The 17,014-nt window shown below is 31.6% G+C and overlaps 1 protein-coding gene across 1 annotated transcript in view; it reads left to right on the forward strand.

Annotated features, from left to right (window-relative positions):
* The first annotated feature begins 7,996 nt into the window (after positions 1-7,996).
* LOC134708061 (FMRFamide-related peptides type HF-4-like) overlaps positions 7,997-17,014 on the forward strand; it is a 56,121-nt gene continuing 47,103 nt past the window's right edge. The window contains exon 1 of the mRNA XM_063568350.1: positions 7,997-8,221. The gene's annotated coding sequence lies outside the window, so the exon portion shown is untranslated. The remainder of the gene's footprint in view (positions 8,222-17,014) is intronic.

Consider the following 17,014-nt stretch of genomic DNA (forward strand, 5'->3'; position numbering starts at 1 on the left):
GATTAGACGCCAGTGCTTTCGGATAGAAGATGAAATATTTTGACAAATAATTGGAATTGAGAAACCAACTTTAATGCAAGGTTTTTTAAGAATTGAATGCTACTTTTTGTAACTTCATTGGGGTGTAAAAGTTTTGACCGAAGTACATTTTGTATACATCTTAAAAATGTGCACACGGACAACGCTTTTACAACCCTATGAAGTTACAAAAAGAAGCATTCAATACTTATGATTACATTTTTTTTAGTTAGGATCATGGACACGATTTATAATTTACTGTGCACTTTATTGTGGGACCTCGTGTCATCATGAGTGATACATTTTATTGTGTAATGCAATTGATTGAGTAAAGACGCGAGATTGCAATGGAGTTAATCAGAATAACGATTATAATGAAACATACATCTAATGTTATTATTCAAGATTAGTTTGTTAAAATTTAATGGAATATTTAAATTGAACAAATCAACCCTTTTAAAGTTATTCCCAAAATAATATCAGTGGTTGGTTTCATTTGGTATCCCTCCATTTCTTACTTTAAACAAAACAATTTTACAAATAGCGGCATGATTTAATATCTAGAATGGCAAAATAAAAAGAGTAAGGTATGGAAACATCTTTTATTTTCATCTGGAAATACCATCAATGTTAACACCGTGACAGTCCCATACGACAATAGTTTTAATTGTCAATATACCCACATTCTTCTTCTTCTTATGAGCTATTGTTCTTTTCAATACTACAACCAGACCCTATTCTTCTACTGACATGATTTTTCCTTTTTCTCTTTGAATATGAAAATAAGTGAACAAGACCAATGATTAGAGTTATATAGAAAACCTTCTTGTCGATTATCTTATATTAATAAAAATGTCATGTACCATCGTGTAAACACATCATTTGTAATTTTTCGCTTAGATTGACGATCATTATTTACTATGACATATTTGTCGCATTCGTTTAATGCTGAACATTGTTCGAGTTTCATTTCCGTTACGGAAGAGTATATTGTGTCTTAAACCATGATTTATATAGCAGTATTTTTCATATGCACAATTTCTCATTGTATTTAAAAGACTGCAAGGCGAATAATTAACGATTGGAAGTTTCCGAACAAAGCTTTGAGTCGTGTTATTCCAGTCACCTTTCTACAAACTGTCGCATTGAATGTATTTTGTTGAGATGGAAGAGAACTAAAGCAAACGGCAAATTAACAACATGAAGCAGAGGGAGATTCAAAAAGACGAACATCAAAATTTTATCAATACAAAATTTCTGTGTCATTTTGGTCTCTTGTGGATAGTTGTCTCATTGGCAATCATACCACATCTTCTTTTTTATAAAGACAAACATAAGACCTTAGATTTAGCACACATACATGTCCATGTAAACAATACGCTTTACTGCTATTAACACCAGCCATGTGCTCTAGACGGAAGAATTATTCTACTACAAATTTTGAATCCCTTATTGGGTTTCAGTTTCATCACTTGCTGATAACGAAATTGACTGAGGGAGTTGACATTTTTCTTTCCTAAACATTATTTAATTTATAAACACGGAATTTTATATATATAACCATGTAGGATCTGAAACACTGAATTCTGAGCTGATGATATCCTTATAGTTTTAAAGTCTAGGGAAAATATATGACTTTAAAAAATAGCCAATCAGAATCAAGATTTCCACTGACGGCCATGTTTTTCATTCGATTGGGACGTAGTAAGAGATATTTATATTCAGTCTCGCTTCAAACGGAGATCTTATTGGTGCAGTAGTTTTTAAAATTGATGATAAAAAATGTTTTTTCAAAGGGTTTCTATGACGTCTATGTATCTGCAACAAATGTTTGCCGCAAAATTATCTAGTTGATTAGTTGCCTGTTCTGTTGATACCTATTTATTTCGAAGCTACCAAACCTGTTTGACCTCCCAATCTTTTAGTGATACCCCTTCATCTAGAAATACGATGTGCAATACAATGTGTATGTAATACGTAATTTCTGTTTATTTAAGATAATACAATTGAAAAATGAAACAATTGTAAGAACGCCAAAATATAAACTTAGTGTGGTTTTTTCTTCAAAAAAACAACTGAAAAAACAATTTAAATGCAAATTTAAAATAAATGTCGTTTTGTATTGCATTGAGTGTTCTGGTGTTGTACCGTTGCGCAATTGTCCAAGATTAGGAGAGTGTGGCGCCTTCGAACATGTGTTACCCCGCCAAATTATTATGCTTGTCTAAATTTAGGATTATAGATCAGTAGTTGTCGTTGGTTCATTTCTGTAGTTTTGTTTTCGTAAATTGTTTGTTTAAATTAGGCGGCTAGTTTTATTAATTGATTAGTTTCATAATGTCTATTCGGGCCTGTTTGCAGCTGACTATATGAGGTAGGTATTTGTATCAACTATGTCATACATACATTAAAAAACAGAAAGCTTACAATAGAAAACACCTAACTGTGATATCTTTTGATTCAAGTAAAGGTGATAAATGGGATCCATACTGTTACAAAACTTTGAATAATTATGTTAGAAAATGAAATAAATGCTTTATTGATGTCGTGCGTCTTAATCGCTGATTTGTATTTAACTTCCACACAAACCTTAGCATTGAAAGGCTGTGATGCGTAAATACGCTGCAACGGTAGGAAAAAGTAAAATAATGAAAATACCGAATTCAGAGGGAAATTCTGAAAGGAAAGTACCAAAGCAAATAACAAAATCCAAAGGGCAAACACATCAAACAATTCAGTAACAACTGTCACATTCCTGACTTGGAACTTGAATTTTCCTATATAAGAAATGATGGATTGACCCTAGTTGTATAGCTAGATAAACCTCTCACTTGTATTAAGGTTGCATACATTTAATTATATTGAAGATGATGTGTGAGCAAAACAAACTGAAATTATAGGTATATTGTCATAAAATGGGGTACAGTAGCCAACATTGTGTTATAATTTTAATCACTATTAAAACAAGCAAATATGTCAACGAAGATTAGCAAGAATGCATATTTACAAAGCACATTTGCAAAACCTACAGACAAACATACAGAAATTTACCATCGGACAATAGCTCAATGACGGGATGTATAAGTATCGAGTCACGCCAAATATATATTGCCGCTATGTAACCAAAAGGGGCATGAATTTGCCTGAGTTGGAACCTTTCTTTCTTAAACATTTATTAATTCATAAACACTGAATTTAAATAGGGAAAAGGAAACCATGTAAGATTTGAAACACTGAATTCTGAGGTAATGATATCTTTGTGGACTAGCATCCCCCCTCCAAGCAGTAGTATCAACAAGTAAATTTGAGAATGAAAATGGGGAATGTGTCAACGAGACAACAACCCGACCACAGAAAACAACAACAGCAGAAGGTCACCAACAGGTCTTCAATGTAGCGAGAAGTTCCCGCACCCGGAGACGTCCATCAGCTGAACAGGCCCCCAAACAAATATATACTAGTTCAGTGATAATGAACGCCATACTAATTTCCAAATTGTACACAAGAAACTAAAATTAAAATAATACAACACTAACAAAGGCCAGAGGCTCCTGACTTGGGACAGGCGTAAAAATGCGGCGGGGTTAAACATGTTTGTGAGATCTCAACCCTCTCCCTATACATCTGGCCGATGTAGAAAAGTAAACGCATAACAATACGCACATTAAAATTCAGTTCAAGTTTCAAGTCCGAGTTTGAAGTCAGAAGATGTAACCAAAGAAAATAAACCAAATGACAATAATACATAAATAACAACAGACTACTAGCAGTTAACTGACATGCCAGCTCCAGACTTCAATTTAACTGACTGAAATATTATGATTTTATCATATAAACATCAAGCACAATCCTTCCCGTTAGGGGTTCAGTATCATACCATCATAACATATATGAGAAGAACATAACCCGTGTCATACCAACAACTGGTTTTTAAATAAATGTGTTTAGTTCCGATGCAGAGACCCTCTAAGTGAATCAATATTAACGCCAAAATATGCAATCTTTAATGACCTGACAACAGTATCGTAACTATATCCCTTATTAATAAGTCTATTCAAAGGTTTTGTTATTTTTTAGGTGAATATTCAAAGTAATTTCAACAGGATAAATTTCTTTAGTATACATACTGAAGTCGTCATTATTGAGAGCCAAAATATCATCCAAATATCAAAAAGTATTATTAAATTTGTTTATCAGATGTTGTTTCGATGGGTCTATGCTTATTTTTGTTATAAATTGTTACTCATAGCAATACAAAAACAGGTCCGCAATAAGTGGTGCACAGTTTGTCCCCTTTGGAATTCCAATAACCTGTCGATAAACGGAATCCCCAAAGCGAACAAAAATGCTATCTAGTAAAAATTCAAGGGCATATGTAGTATCAAAGCATGTCCAATTGACATAGTTTTTTTGTTTATTGCTATTAAAAAATGACCTAAAAGAGTTTGAACATATATATTCACATTCTGACTTTTTAAATGCCCATTTAATTAGGTGTGTGAATTTTTTCTTAATGAGAATGTGAGGCAATGTGGTATACAGGGTAGAAAAATCAAAACTTTGAACAGATTCAAAATCACCAATATCAGCATGCAATTTATCAAGTACTTCCAACGAGTTCTTGACACTCCAAAAGTAATTAATTCCACTATTTTCGAAGGGCTTATTTGAACAATTTATTATCAGGTTTTTGATTGTACCAAGTGTGCTGTTAAAAAGAATAGACAATTTAGTAGTGGAACAATGGCTTGAAGACGAAATAAATCTATAGTTGTAAGGTGTTTTGTGTAGCTTTGGAAGCCAATAAATAGTAGTGACTTTCACTGTATTTGGTTCTGCTTGTAAAGCGGTATCTAAAAGTTTATGTTTGTTACAAATGTCGTTTTCTGAAAATGGAGTCAATTGGAATCTTGGGGAATTGTGATTTCTTTTTTGAGAACCTCAATGTAAAATTTACGTCAAACAATAATAATATTATTAGCAGCTTTATCGGCCGGGACAAAAACAAATTCCTTGAGAATGCTTATACATACAATAAACACTTCATAAAATTGTGTGTCCGATGCACTGAATTGAACTTCATCAGGAACGATTGAACCCAAAAATTTTAAAGTAGTGGATGCAAAAATCGCTGCAGTGTTTGGATCCATATAAACAATAAGGAAAATTAATCTAGGGTCGATTTGGCAAAGTACAATAACCTTTCCAGGTCATCTTCCTATATTGGTTGAACGCATGTATCTAAAATGAATTCTTGTCTTTAACTAGGTGTCATAATATGTTTAACAACTACATTTGAAAACGCTTTGTAAATCAATTGTGGTTTAAAAAATAGTTTACTAATGTGCAACAAATTAGTTGTGCATTTGTCAAAAGAACATCATTAACAGATATGATCATTAGGAACATCTACCGAGCTACTGCATTTTGGTTATTATGTCATAGAAGTTTGTATAAAAGGAAGTTAAAAAGAACAGTACGATGCGAAAAGTAATACCAGGAAACGTTAGAAAAGGCTTACGGAAACAGATGAACTATTTAACCAAACTTAAAAATAAAATGTTCGATGCATCAGACGCAATTCTCCTTACCCAAGAATAAACAGATATTAGTCATGTAAACTATGTTAAGCGATATAACGGCGGAATGCATCTAAAATGTATGTAAAAAGATAACAGGTTTTCTTTTCATATCTATTCATGACAGCCGATGTAGAGGTTTTATTTTACAGGTTTCTTTTCATATCTGTTCATGACAGCCGATGTCCAACTCTACAGTTACTCAGAACCTTAGCAGAGCACATAGGTAAAGCTGGATTCTAGTAAGTTTCATAACGCTTAATCGTTGGATTTATGTTTGATGTGTTGTGGATTATTTACCAAAGTGTTTTATTGTTTTTCTTTGACATTGAAGTCTAATCTGTATTTGGTATTTTCATCATGGGATGATGTTTCATACTCCAAAAAAAGAAAAAAAAGTTAAATTGGGAACAGTTGATGCAGATATTTGATTTAAAAATTCCAAAAATTACCATTGAAACAATATTTTTCAAAGGCGATGTTTCATCACAGACAGGGGCAATAGCCATGCATCAGAGAGAAATGAAAATTTTCAAGTTTATTTCACACATTCATTATAAAAGCCGGATTATAGAAATATTATTTCGCTATTTGCATTCAGTTTGGTTCAATTGGTTTACAACCCACTTAAATAGGCACATACTAAATACAGGAAACATGTTTGACCCACTTTGATGGACGCATTACAAGTATAGGAAAGCAGTTTACGACCCACTCAAATAGGCACAGACTAAATACAGGAAACAAGTTTGACACACTTTAATGAACGCAGATTAAATACTAGTAACTAGCTTACGACTCACTTAAATGGACACAGACTAAATACTGGAAACTAGTTTACGACCGTCTAGAATGGACACAGACTAAATGCATGAAACTATATATAGTTCGTTTACGACCCAATTATATGGACACTTACTTTATTAAATTTTATACTGGAAACATGCAGGATGATCCTACTTCACTGTTTATATTCTTTTCTGAAATTCATTAGGGTAAATAAATTGTAAGAGATCGTTTTCAATTGAGTATTTGAAACAAATAATACTTTCACATGATTATATGCAATAATGTTTCACTTCTTACGAATGATCTCTAATACAGCACATTGTCATGTTATCGTGGTAGGAGTAAAAGTTCTGCTTTGCAAAAGACCGACACATTATCCACTTTTTTTAAATTCTAGCTAAAGATACAACATTATACAACTAGGCATGTCACAAGTCTGGAACATGTTTCTCTGACAACGAACCAACCAGACATTTCTCGTTTTGTTCAGACATGCAGAAAAAAATCAATCCGCAACCATTATGTTTCTCTGAGAGAAAAAGTAATTATTATTTTTAACAATGAATTTCAGTTCAAGTTCAGTTCTTGATGGATCCTCAAAATCTCCATTATCACTTTGTTAAAAAAAAAAATTCTTTTTATCCTCACTTTGTGCCCCATTATATGTATCACTAGTTTAAGTTAGTTTTGTCTCATTGATTGAACGTTTTAAAAACATCATACCAATTTATGATATCAATTTTTAAAACCAATTTATGGAATACGTAAACAATTGAAAATGGTGGTACCATTGACGTTTGGTCTACAGTGACAAGCTACTTTTAGAGGTCCCTTTTTAGGCAACAGAAGTGTTCTAAGAATAAAACACTAAATTATCACATTAACAAAGCTGCTTTCAAAAATAAGAAGATACTAATGGAGCCAATAAAACCATAACTCTTATCACAATAATAACCTAATGGCAAAAAACAAAATACAAGTAATTTGGGCTTTCCTCATTGTTGAAAGTCGTACGGTGACCCATAGTTGTTAATTTCTGTGACATTTTTCTCTTTTTTAGAGTTGTCTCATTTACAATCCTACCACATCTTCTCTTTTATTAGTAAACATTTCTTTGGAGTTACATATAAAACTATAGATTGACCATAACAAACCCAAATACAACCGAGTTGAATTCTGATTTTCCAGAAGGGCCAGTGATGTTCAATTGAACGAGAAGACTTTAATATAACCATTCCTATCCAAGATCAGTTCAACGAGAAGACTTTAATATAACAATTCCTATCAAAGATCAGTTCAACGAGAAGACTTTAATATAACCATTCCTATCCAAGAGATGACGGCAACATAACAATACCATAACAAAAGAACCATGGCTTAAGTGCCGTATACGTTATACTTATACGCAACATCATTATCTTAAACAAACCTTAATTAGAAACACAAGCCCTGAAATATTGTATTGACTGATAGTTATATACTCCAAACGGAAGAAGATTATTTTATTCATCACAACATCTAATTGTTCATATGGTAGTTTATTCCTAGCGATTCATTTTTTGCATTGAAAACTCAATTGATTCTTTCTGTGTGAATATAACAATTTTAAATTTATTTCTTTTCACGTAATTTCTTATTTATTGATACAAACTTAGATGAAATATAAAAAAAAAGCTGTCTTAATGTGATTGACAGAAAACAATCGTGGGCAGACAACATTTTAAATCAGTGCCGTCCAATGACCTTTTGAAATGGCATATTTAAAGAGTCACGTGTGTGGATGTCGTCCATTCTGCTGCCTCGTTGGGAATTGAACGGTTCGGGTATAACTTCAGGTAAGACTGTTTTTATAACTTTCTTGAAAAAATGTTTTAAAAACAATGAAATTTCTATTCGTTTAATTATAAAATGCAAATATTTATTATTATTTTGTAATATTGTTAATCGGTTGTTATTTTTTTTAAAGAGAGTCATTGGTATCTATAACATTATTCAACGGAAATAAAACGATAGTGCCGTCTAATGAAAAAAGGCGTTAAAAAAGTGTTACAAATGACAATTTCTGCTGTAAGTTAATTGCGCTTCTGATGGTTTTTACAGTTTTAAGTGTTTGGTATCTCATCCGTTATGGCATATTTTTCTTTTCCCTAATGGAATCTGACAGATAATTTTTATCGAGTAATTGTGTCTGTCTTCGGTTAAGTGAAGACAAATTGTTTTACATCCCCCATTTTAGAACTAATGTTCCTTTGATTGTTTAAGGGAGATTTGTTAAATAAATACATATCCCTCATGACAAGTTTTAATTTTTCAATTTTTCGTGATCAAGGTTTTTTCATAACTTTGTAAAAAAAGCCGAAACAAAATGTAGGCTTCTTCTTTTTTCATAACTTTCAAACTTAATAAAAATGTGTTTTTGTATTTACAAAGCATACTGTTGGATAACTTGTTATCTTTTGATTTTTTTTTAACTACAGCCAACTTACATTACATCACTGAAATCTACGTTTTTCCTTGAAGGTAAAACTTACAATAAAAAGTCTTATCTTTAAAAAAAAAAATCATTGATAGCCTTAAATAAGTTTTATCGTATGCAGCACGTTATTAAATAACTACCGAAAAGAAAACGAAGTTATATATACCTGTATGATTGTTATCTACGTGAACTAAGTAACTCTCTATTTAAGAGTTGAGGTAATAGTCATTTTGTCATTCCGTTTGAAAACTCTGATTTTCTTACGGATTTTCTTAATAATTGCAACTTATTTGATGATTTATAATATTAATTAGACGACAAACAATTAGCTGTCTGGTCTGATAAACTATAACTACACATAATACATATGAGATGGAGTTCCAACAACATTTAATAGTTATTATCTTAGTGTTAGATCGGATTATTTGTTGTCTGAAACTTTTGGAGTAGAGTAGAGGTGAAAAGTTTATTATGCGTAATAAACAACCAATTAAGATGTACCATTTTTACTATCTAACATTAAAGATACAAATAAACTATTTGTAAACTAAACGAAAAGTAGTATGGTACTTTGTCCTCATCATAACTGTATGTGTACCTCTACCATTTTGTAAAATGTATCAATCTTCGTGTTCATGATCAAAATTAGAACGTTACAAATAGGAAAAAAATCCATTTAAGGATCCGCTTTGTGTAGTAAATACTACAAATGTTATGAACACTTATCAAAGATACAAACTTAATTATGAATTTCAACTAACATTTGATTATATGGCGACTTTCTAAATTTAATTCCTAAGATGTAAATAATTCGAGAAAACAAAAATAGGGTGGGGAGAGATGTAATGTAAAAGAAATAGAGACTTACTAGTAAAATTAAAAGTAGTCGCTTAACCTCAAATAAACAAATATGCAGGTAGACTACTCGTCCCTGATGGTGTCATCAGCTCAGTAATTAGAACTTCGGTACTGATATGATTTAAAACAAAGCGTTCTAAAATTGTCCGTTGATAAATTTTAGATTAAAAAAGAAATGAGGATAACTCCCTCAGGCAAATTTTACCTTAGATAAATTTGGCTAAATTGTTAGGGTCTTTTTTTACCATATTGCGCTTCGACTATTTAGGTTATTACAAATTCTGGGCTTTTAAATATTCGGTATTTAATGTTCCTGGTGAAGAATAAAGGCGCTTCGGACGAATGAAATTAAGAATGTGCTGTTTTCATATTTCACGCTCATCTTCGTCATAAAAGTTTGACAGTAAATAAATAAGGTACATAAAGATAATTAATCTTCTTAACTTCGCGGTATTCCCCATGAGAATGTGAAATAGGATATGTTTACTCTTCCGGAGAACATAACATCACCCTTTGCTTTTTGTTTGGGTTCATGTTGCTTTAGTTTTCTGTGATGTGTTTTGAATACTGTTCTTTGTGACTTTTGCTACTATTGCCATGCATGCTGTTGTCTGCTCTATGGTCGGGTTGTTGTCGCTTCGACACATTCCCCATTTCCATTCTCAATTTTATTTTTATAATCAACTATAAAAGGATACAGAGGAAGAGAGACAAAGTATATCGAAGTGACCTTCAAACGCATTATAAGTCGAAATTAAATTGACAACTCTAGGGCAAAACAAGACAACAACAATATACAGACCACAACAGAGAAAATTAAAGATTGAGCAACCCGAAACCCCAAAAAAACAACCGCAGGTGATCTTAGGTTCTTTGGAAGGGTAATCAGATCCTTTTCCAGTTGTGACACCCGTCATTTGATCGTGTTAGAAAAAAACCCGGTTGTTAGTCTAATTCAATTGGTCATATTCGTGAAAAAGGTAGAACGCATGTATAATTTAGCTTCCAACTTGTTTTCTGGGTTTTCATCGCTTCTAACACAAGTAATACAAGTACGTCAGTGTTGCCAATCTATATGGTTGTTATGTCTATCCAAACGTTTTGCATTGGTTTCCTTACTTCTTGTATGCCTACTGCTTAAATATTCTTCAAGGTGTATAGGCAAGTAGTTCTAGTTATATTATACTTCATTTGAGCGTGTTCATATCAAAATAATTCACAATGTTAATTTCAGCACAAAAGCTTTGAATTAGGATATTTATATCACAAATGCATATTTTTTTTAATTATTTTATTACAATTGAGTTCAACCTTGTTTGCTAATGTCAAAACAGATGATTTACAGGAAAGTGGAAACATGTCGAAAACAAATTAAGACCACCCAAATTTGCGATATCAATTTTCCAATCATGCAAAACTCTTATCAACAGCCAAGGTAGTGTAACACTACGCTGGTCCTATGAATATTTTTCTGAAATTTGTTTTCACCACAAAATAAACGCTTTAGACAGCGGATATAATAGACTTTACGGGATGAACGAGGTCATTGGAAAAAACTAGACATATACAAAATAACATTGTAAAAACGATCATATCAAACATGGTACGTATTTTGCTAACTTGTTCAGCGGTATAAATTGACTAATGATAAAGTGAAGCCCATCATCAGTTGAGAGTGATAACTCAACCAAGAAATATTTATGAAACATTAGAGACATGGAGTTGCATGACGCACGGACAGTTGTATTTCAATTTCTATGCAACGTTCTTCAAAGATACCAGAATGAAGATTTGTTACGCCAGTTGTACATTTCCTCTACATAAAGCAAAATTTTTTAAAAGTTGTGGTAACACGGCTAATGTCGTAAATGTATGAGGTCCATCTCAAGTGTTTCGAGTTATCTTAAATTCAATGAACGACATATACAATATCAAGGATTTGTCATATCAACAAGCAAAGTGTCGACTACTGGGCTTTTGATATATCGGGATCAAGATGTCCATCGACAATGACATCGACTCAGGGATGGTTAAAACTCTTTTAAAAAACTTAGCTTATGATGTTTACATAAGGCGTACATTTTCGTATACATTCAACTCATTGTTATTCAACTGAATTTCTTATAATCTCGGGGGGGGGGGGGGGATACTATTAGCAGTTAAAGTCATCCAGTAGTAGCAAAAAAACTGACAAAAATACCAAGCTAATAATTTCTTTTACTATGTGTCATGCCAACAGCCATATGATCTTTTGCCTATAAAAGACTGATTTAGTCACTTGACTATCCTCTAAGTCAATAGGTTAACTGGTAAGAGTCATTTTTCTAAAAGTATTTTGTTCGTCTAACATACTATCCCTTTGGTATCTTTAGTCCCTCTTCTTCTGTCTCATCAAAGCTTTCCTTACATCTTTCTCTAACTGTAACGTTCATAAAAGCAACAGTAGTATACTGGTGTTCAAAAACCTTCAATCTAAGATTGATTACTATTCTTAAAAGAAGACGGAAGGTACCAAATGGATATTCAAACTCGAATGGCAACAAAAGACAGCACCATCACAAAAACACGAAAATTATGTGTAAAGAAAGGTCTATGCCAAGTGGATGTACGTTTGGCGGAATGAATAACCATATCCATATCAATCCTAAGGTCCGTGTTGGCAGAATGGCACACTCTGCCCATAAAATAACTCATATTACTCTACTGGACATAATCAAACAATAATTGATAAAAACTTGGAACTGAAGAGAAATTTTTGTTTTAGTCAACTCAATTATTATTTCTAAATAGCAATCATAAGTATTTTTCAATTTTTGGAGGTTAAAAATTAAAAAAAAAAGGATCATAATGCCAAGATAAAAATCCACATTGCTATGGCTGTTTCAAGTGATTTCAATTGTTTTAATTATATATTCGTTTTCCGTTTTTCATTTTGACTTCCTTCTATCAATAAATATATGTTTTGATCATTGCCTTGTGCCTATCTAATGCCTTTAATCAGTGCAAAACTTCCACACACGTATGTCCCATGGAACTCTCCTTATGGTTTGTATGTGTGATTTGGTGCCAATTTGCTGTTTGATCGTCTTTCATATGCATTTTACTAACATCTTTTTAAAGTAGAAAAATCGTGTCGCACCCGTAGAATACTTATCTGTAAGTCACCAGACTCCATCATGTGCAAATTTTGCATTTATGGCAATCCTGATTCAGTGATTGAGTTATTCATTTATAACAATTTATCAAAGTTTTTGCACTTTCTGATAAATTTTGATTACAATCTGAAATTTAAATTACATAGTAATTGTTCATAGTTGCTTTGACGGATTTTTTCGTGTTCGGTAATTTACGCTGAAACAAATTTGATTATCATTTGAATTGTAAATTTAGAGACGCTATTAGTTTCTTTCAATTCCTATTGAAATGAAAATTGCAGTTTTACTTAAGTCGTTACAGAATCTGATGGTAGAATTTGGACTTGTCGTGTAATGTAGCAGTCATTTGTGTGTATCATTAAATAGATTCACTTGTTCATCGCCATGTCAAAATAATTATCAATAGACATTTTATTTATTAACACTAATCTAGATTAAATTCATACAACAGATGAACCTCTTTTTTCAATATTGGAAATGTCTCTGTCATGGTGTAGAGACAATGATGGGAGAAACCTTAAATGGCTTCGATCATAGTATGTTAAACACTTCAACGAATTTCTAATAGATCACTTATAGCTGAATGACTTTTGTATAGAGAGTGAATGAATACCACACTGTGTCCATTTACGGTTTCTTACATGGGGATCACAGTGGGATTTCAAATTAAAACACTCAGCTTATATTGAAAATTTGATATTGTGATGAATTATATAAAAAAACAGGTAACATAAACTGTAATTAATTTGTGTCAATTTGTTATCTAGTAATGTCCGAAAATATTGTTAAGTCTACACTGGATGTAGAATTCCTCCAAATTCATTTAATTTATATTAACGTCTGAACAACTCATAGCGTGTGTTTGAAATCAAAAACAGTAGATGGATAAGTAAAACCAGTTTGTTTTAATTATATATGCGTTAAATATCAGGAAAGTTACTCCTTTTTGAGTAAATGTGATTCCTTCAGTTTGTGATAATTATCTTGTTTTGTCTGCGTAATTGATATATGTGATTTTATCATCGGTAAACTAGTGTTGTCTTGATTTAGAGCAAACCCTAATGAAAACAAACTACTAGGTTTATATATACCAACATATATACATATATATAGTACTCAATTTTATTGAATATATACTACTTAAATAAATTAGCAGGGCAACATCTGACCGAAAACAAATTAAAAACACTAACTAAAAGACTGGTGAATATGATGCCATAATTAATTACGTATTAACACAAAACTTACATTCCTCTTACAAAAAATAATAAGAAAGCTTGGCATGAGCAATGTTTTAAACAACTTATTATTCATATCTTATAATTTTTCTTCTTCAACCAATTCAACACAATTTTAAAACAGGAATTTCAGATCATTATAATAATTTTCAACAAAATGTAAGCCATTAAAGTTTGGCCTCTAATAATCCCCATGGCAGTGGTTTTTTTTTGTTGTTGAAATCTTTTGGAAGTATATTCTTTTACATACTTACAATTTTGACTCCTAATAATCTCAATTTGCAGTGATTTTTTTTGATTTTATTTAATCTTTGGGAAGGATTATTTTTCATACCTACATCGAAACCATCAAGAACATATTTGAACAAATAGATATAGGAAATGTGGTATGAGTGCTAAAGAGATAAAACATATTTTATATCTCTCATAGTCCGTCTTAATACATCTTAATAATTGAGCAACTAATTCTTACAGCCGATGACCGAAGACGTTTCTCGTAGAAGAACTATATATATCTGGAAAAGACTGACCGGATATTAATCAAACTTCCATATAATGTTCAGTACTTTTCATACACATCATAATCCACTTTTATCCGATTAATTTTTCGGCTCGCTATAGTTAAACATAGACTTTTTGATAAAGTTATGGTGGATTGACATGATATTTCCGCTTTATTTCTTAAATTACTAACAGGAAATCACAAAAAAATCACAGATATTAAGTAATCAATGTCCCTATGCATCTTCTAATTTGTGTTTTTTTATGAATTGTTTTTTTTAGTGTTTAAAAGCAAAACATTTGTTTTTCAATTTCTATTCAAATGGAAAATGCGTAATGAAATTGAGATTTCCTATTATCCTCACATTATTTAAGTGAAAGTTATTTTTAAACTGTTTTTTTTGCTTTGAACTCAATGTAAAGTTTGGAAAACAAAGATGTCGGGTATAAACCGTTCAGACAGCAACTTCACGACACGAATAACCAAAATAATTGTCAAGGTCAAGATACAGTCGTCAACAATAAACGGCTATATCATTGTATATTTTATTGGTAATTCTTGTTGTTGGTTTGTTTTTAGTTGACATCTCCTGTTATTTATGTTTAATACTTATTTCCTAGCAAAATTTAAAATTTCTTAAATGACAAAATCAAACAAAAATACTACTTCCCAAAATATAACAGAACTGCTCGATTTAAATAGAATATTTGCAGTATATTTGACCAGAATATCATTCCCCGCGAAATGTATGTAACTCTGTTATAGGTAGTGAAGGAAATTTAAAGGTATAAACAACTAGGTTATAAAAAAAATGTATAAAGAAATTATGAAATTTCGACCAAATCGCTAAATAGATGAGACTACTAAAACTTGCTTAGTAAACAAGCACTGTTTTGACTATTTTCCCCCTTTAACATAGAAAAAAAATCTTGATTCATATTTAATATTGTTTAGTTAATGTGTATCAAAACAGAATGTTAGCTGCAATGAAAACACCCAAAAATCTTTCAGATACAGTATATTACCAACAAGTGTTGTGGAGGTGGCGCTAAATAGCGATCGTTATTTCGGTTTTGTTTCCCTGACACCTCCTTAACCTGAAGTTTTTTTTATAAACCTGATTCTTTTTGTGTTCATCACGACTGTTAGAATTTTTCATATTGACAAGAGTGGTAGCAATCTTGTTTCCGCAACTCTTTCTAATCTAATAAATGAATATCTTTAAATCTTTCGTGGAATTATTTTGACATAGCATATTGATGTCTTGAACAAAATAAGCTTGGTTTAGCTTCGATACTATTACCCTTATTGGAATCTTCTAATCAAAATATGTAAATATAAAAAGTATGAAATATAATCTAGCAGGCGAGAAATGATTCTTTCTAGATTTTACATACATTTAACATCACAATTTTTTCAGTCTAACACTATCAACACGAAACAAGAAATTTATTAGATATACAAAAACAGGGTTTTAATCATTTGTGAAAAAAAGAAACGAAAGGTACGGATAAGCAGGAGAAAATAGTGCAGTCACTACATGGATACAACTAGAGGATTCCGAATATCTGACACAAAAAAATAGGGTTGCCATATTTTTAAAGTGCAAAAGTATAGCATTCAAGATAAATGATAACCGGAGAATAGACAATTGAAAGGTAGAAGTGCTTGACCGCTCTCATTTAGTAAATGACATGGGTTGCATGTTATCAGGATATTTATATCAAATGTAAGTGTCAACTATTAGTCAAATACATGAGACATAACATAACCACCTTATCCACTGGTAAAGAATTTTTGAATTGCTGATTGACTTCGATGTGGATGACATCAGTAAATGGGTATAACTCCAGTCAAGTAGTCAGAACATATTAATTGAGTAATTCACTAATGAGGAGGTAAACGCAATTCAAAGATTCATTTTGTCATAGTAATTGAAATGCGGAGAGATTGAATAATTGTTTTTTGTGAGGGGTTTGTCATAAAGACATAACAAATTTAGTGAATATAGATATAATGTTTGCTTGTTCTCTTGTTAGCTTTGTATGTGTGTTCTATTTCATAGCAAAAAAATGAAGTGCAGGGTTGTCTTTACGAGAGATGGTGAAAGTCTCAACTGGTATCAAGCATATCATTTAAAGCATTTACATAAAAAGGAAAAATAACGAAATAAAAATAATGACTTCAAAGAGTTTAATCCAATATACGAAAATTCACATTAACAATATACGAATTGGGCATGTTTCGGGTAGATTGAATGATAATTTAATAACTGCTACAAAGTTTTAAACTAGTTCCTTACTGTGTCATTCATTACTGTCAGTTGACCTTAAGTATTAACAATTTCAATAAAGTGGACAAATAAACAAGTCTTGTTTATAAATTGCTTAGCCTGAGAC

Source organism: Mytilus trossulus, chromosome 2, assembly GCF_036588685.1.
Source record: "Mytilus trossulus isolate FHL-02 chromosome 2, PNRI_Mtr1.1.1.hap1, whole genome shotgun sequence".
In the NCBI taxonomy this organism is placed as follows: domain Eukaryota; kingdom Metazoa; phylum Mollusca; class Bivalvia; order Mytilida; family Mytilidae; genus Mytilus; species Mytilus trossulus.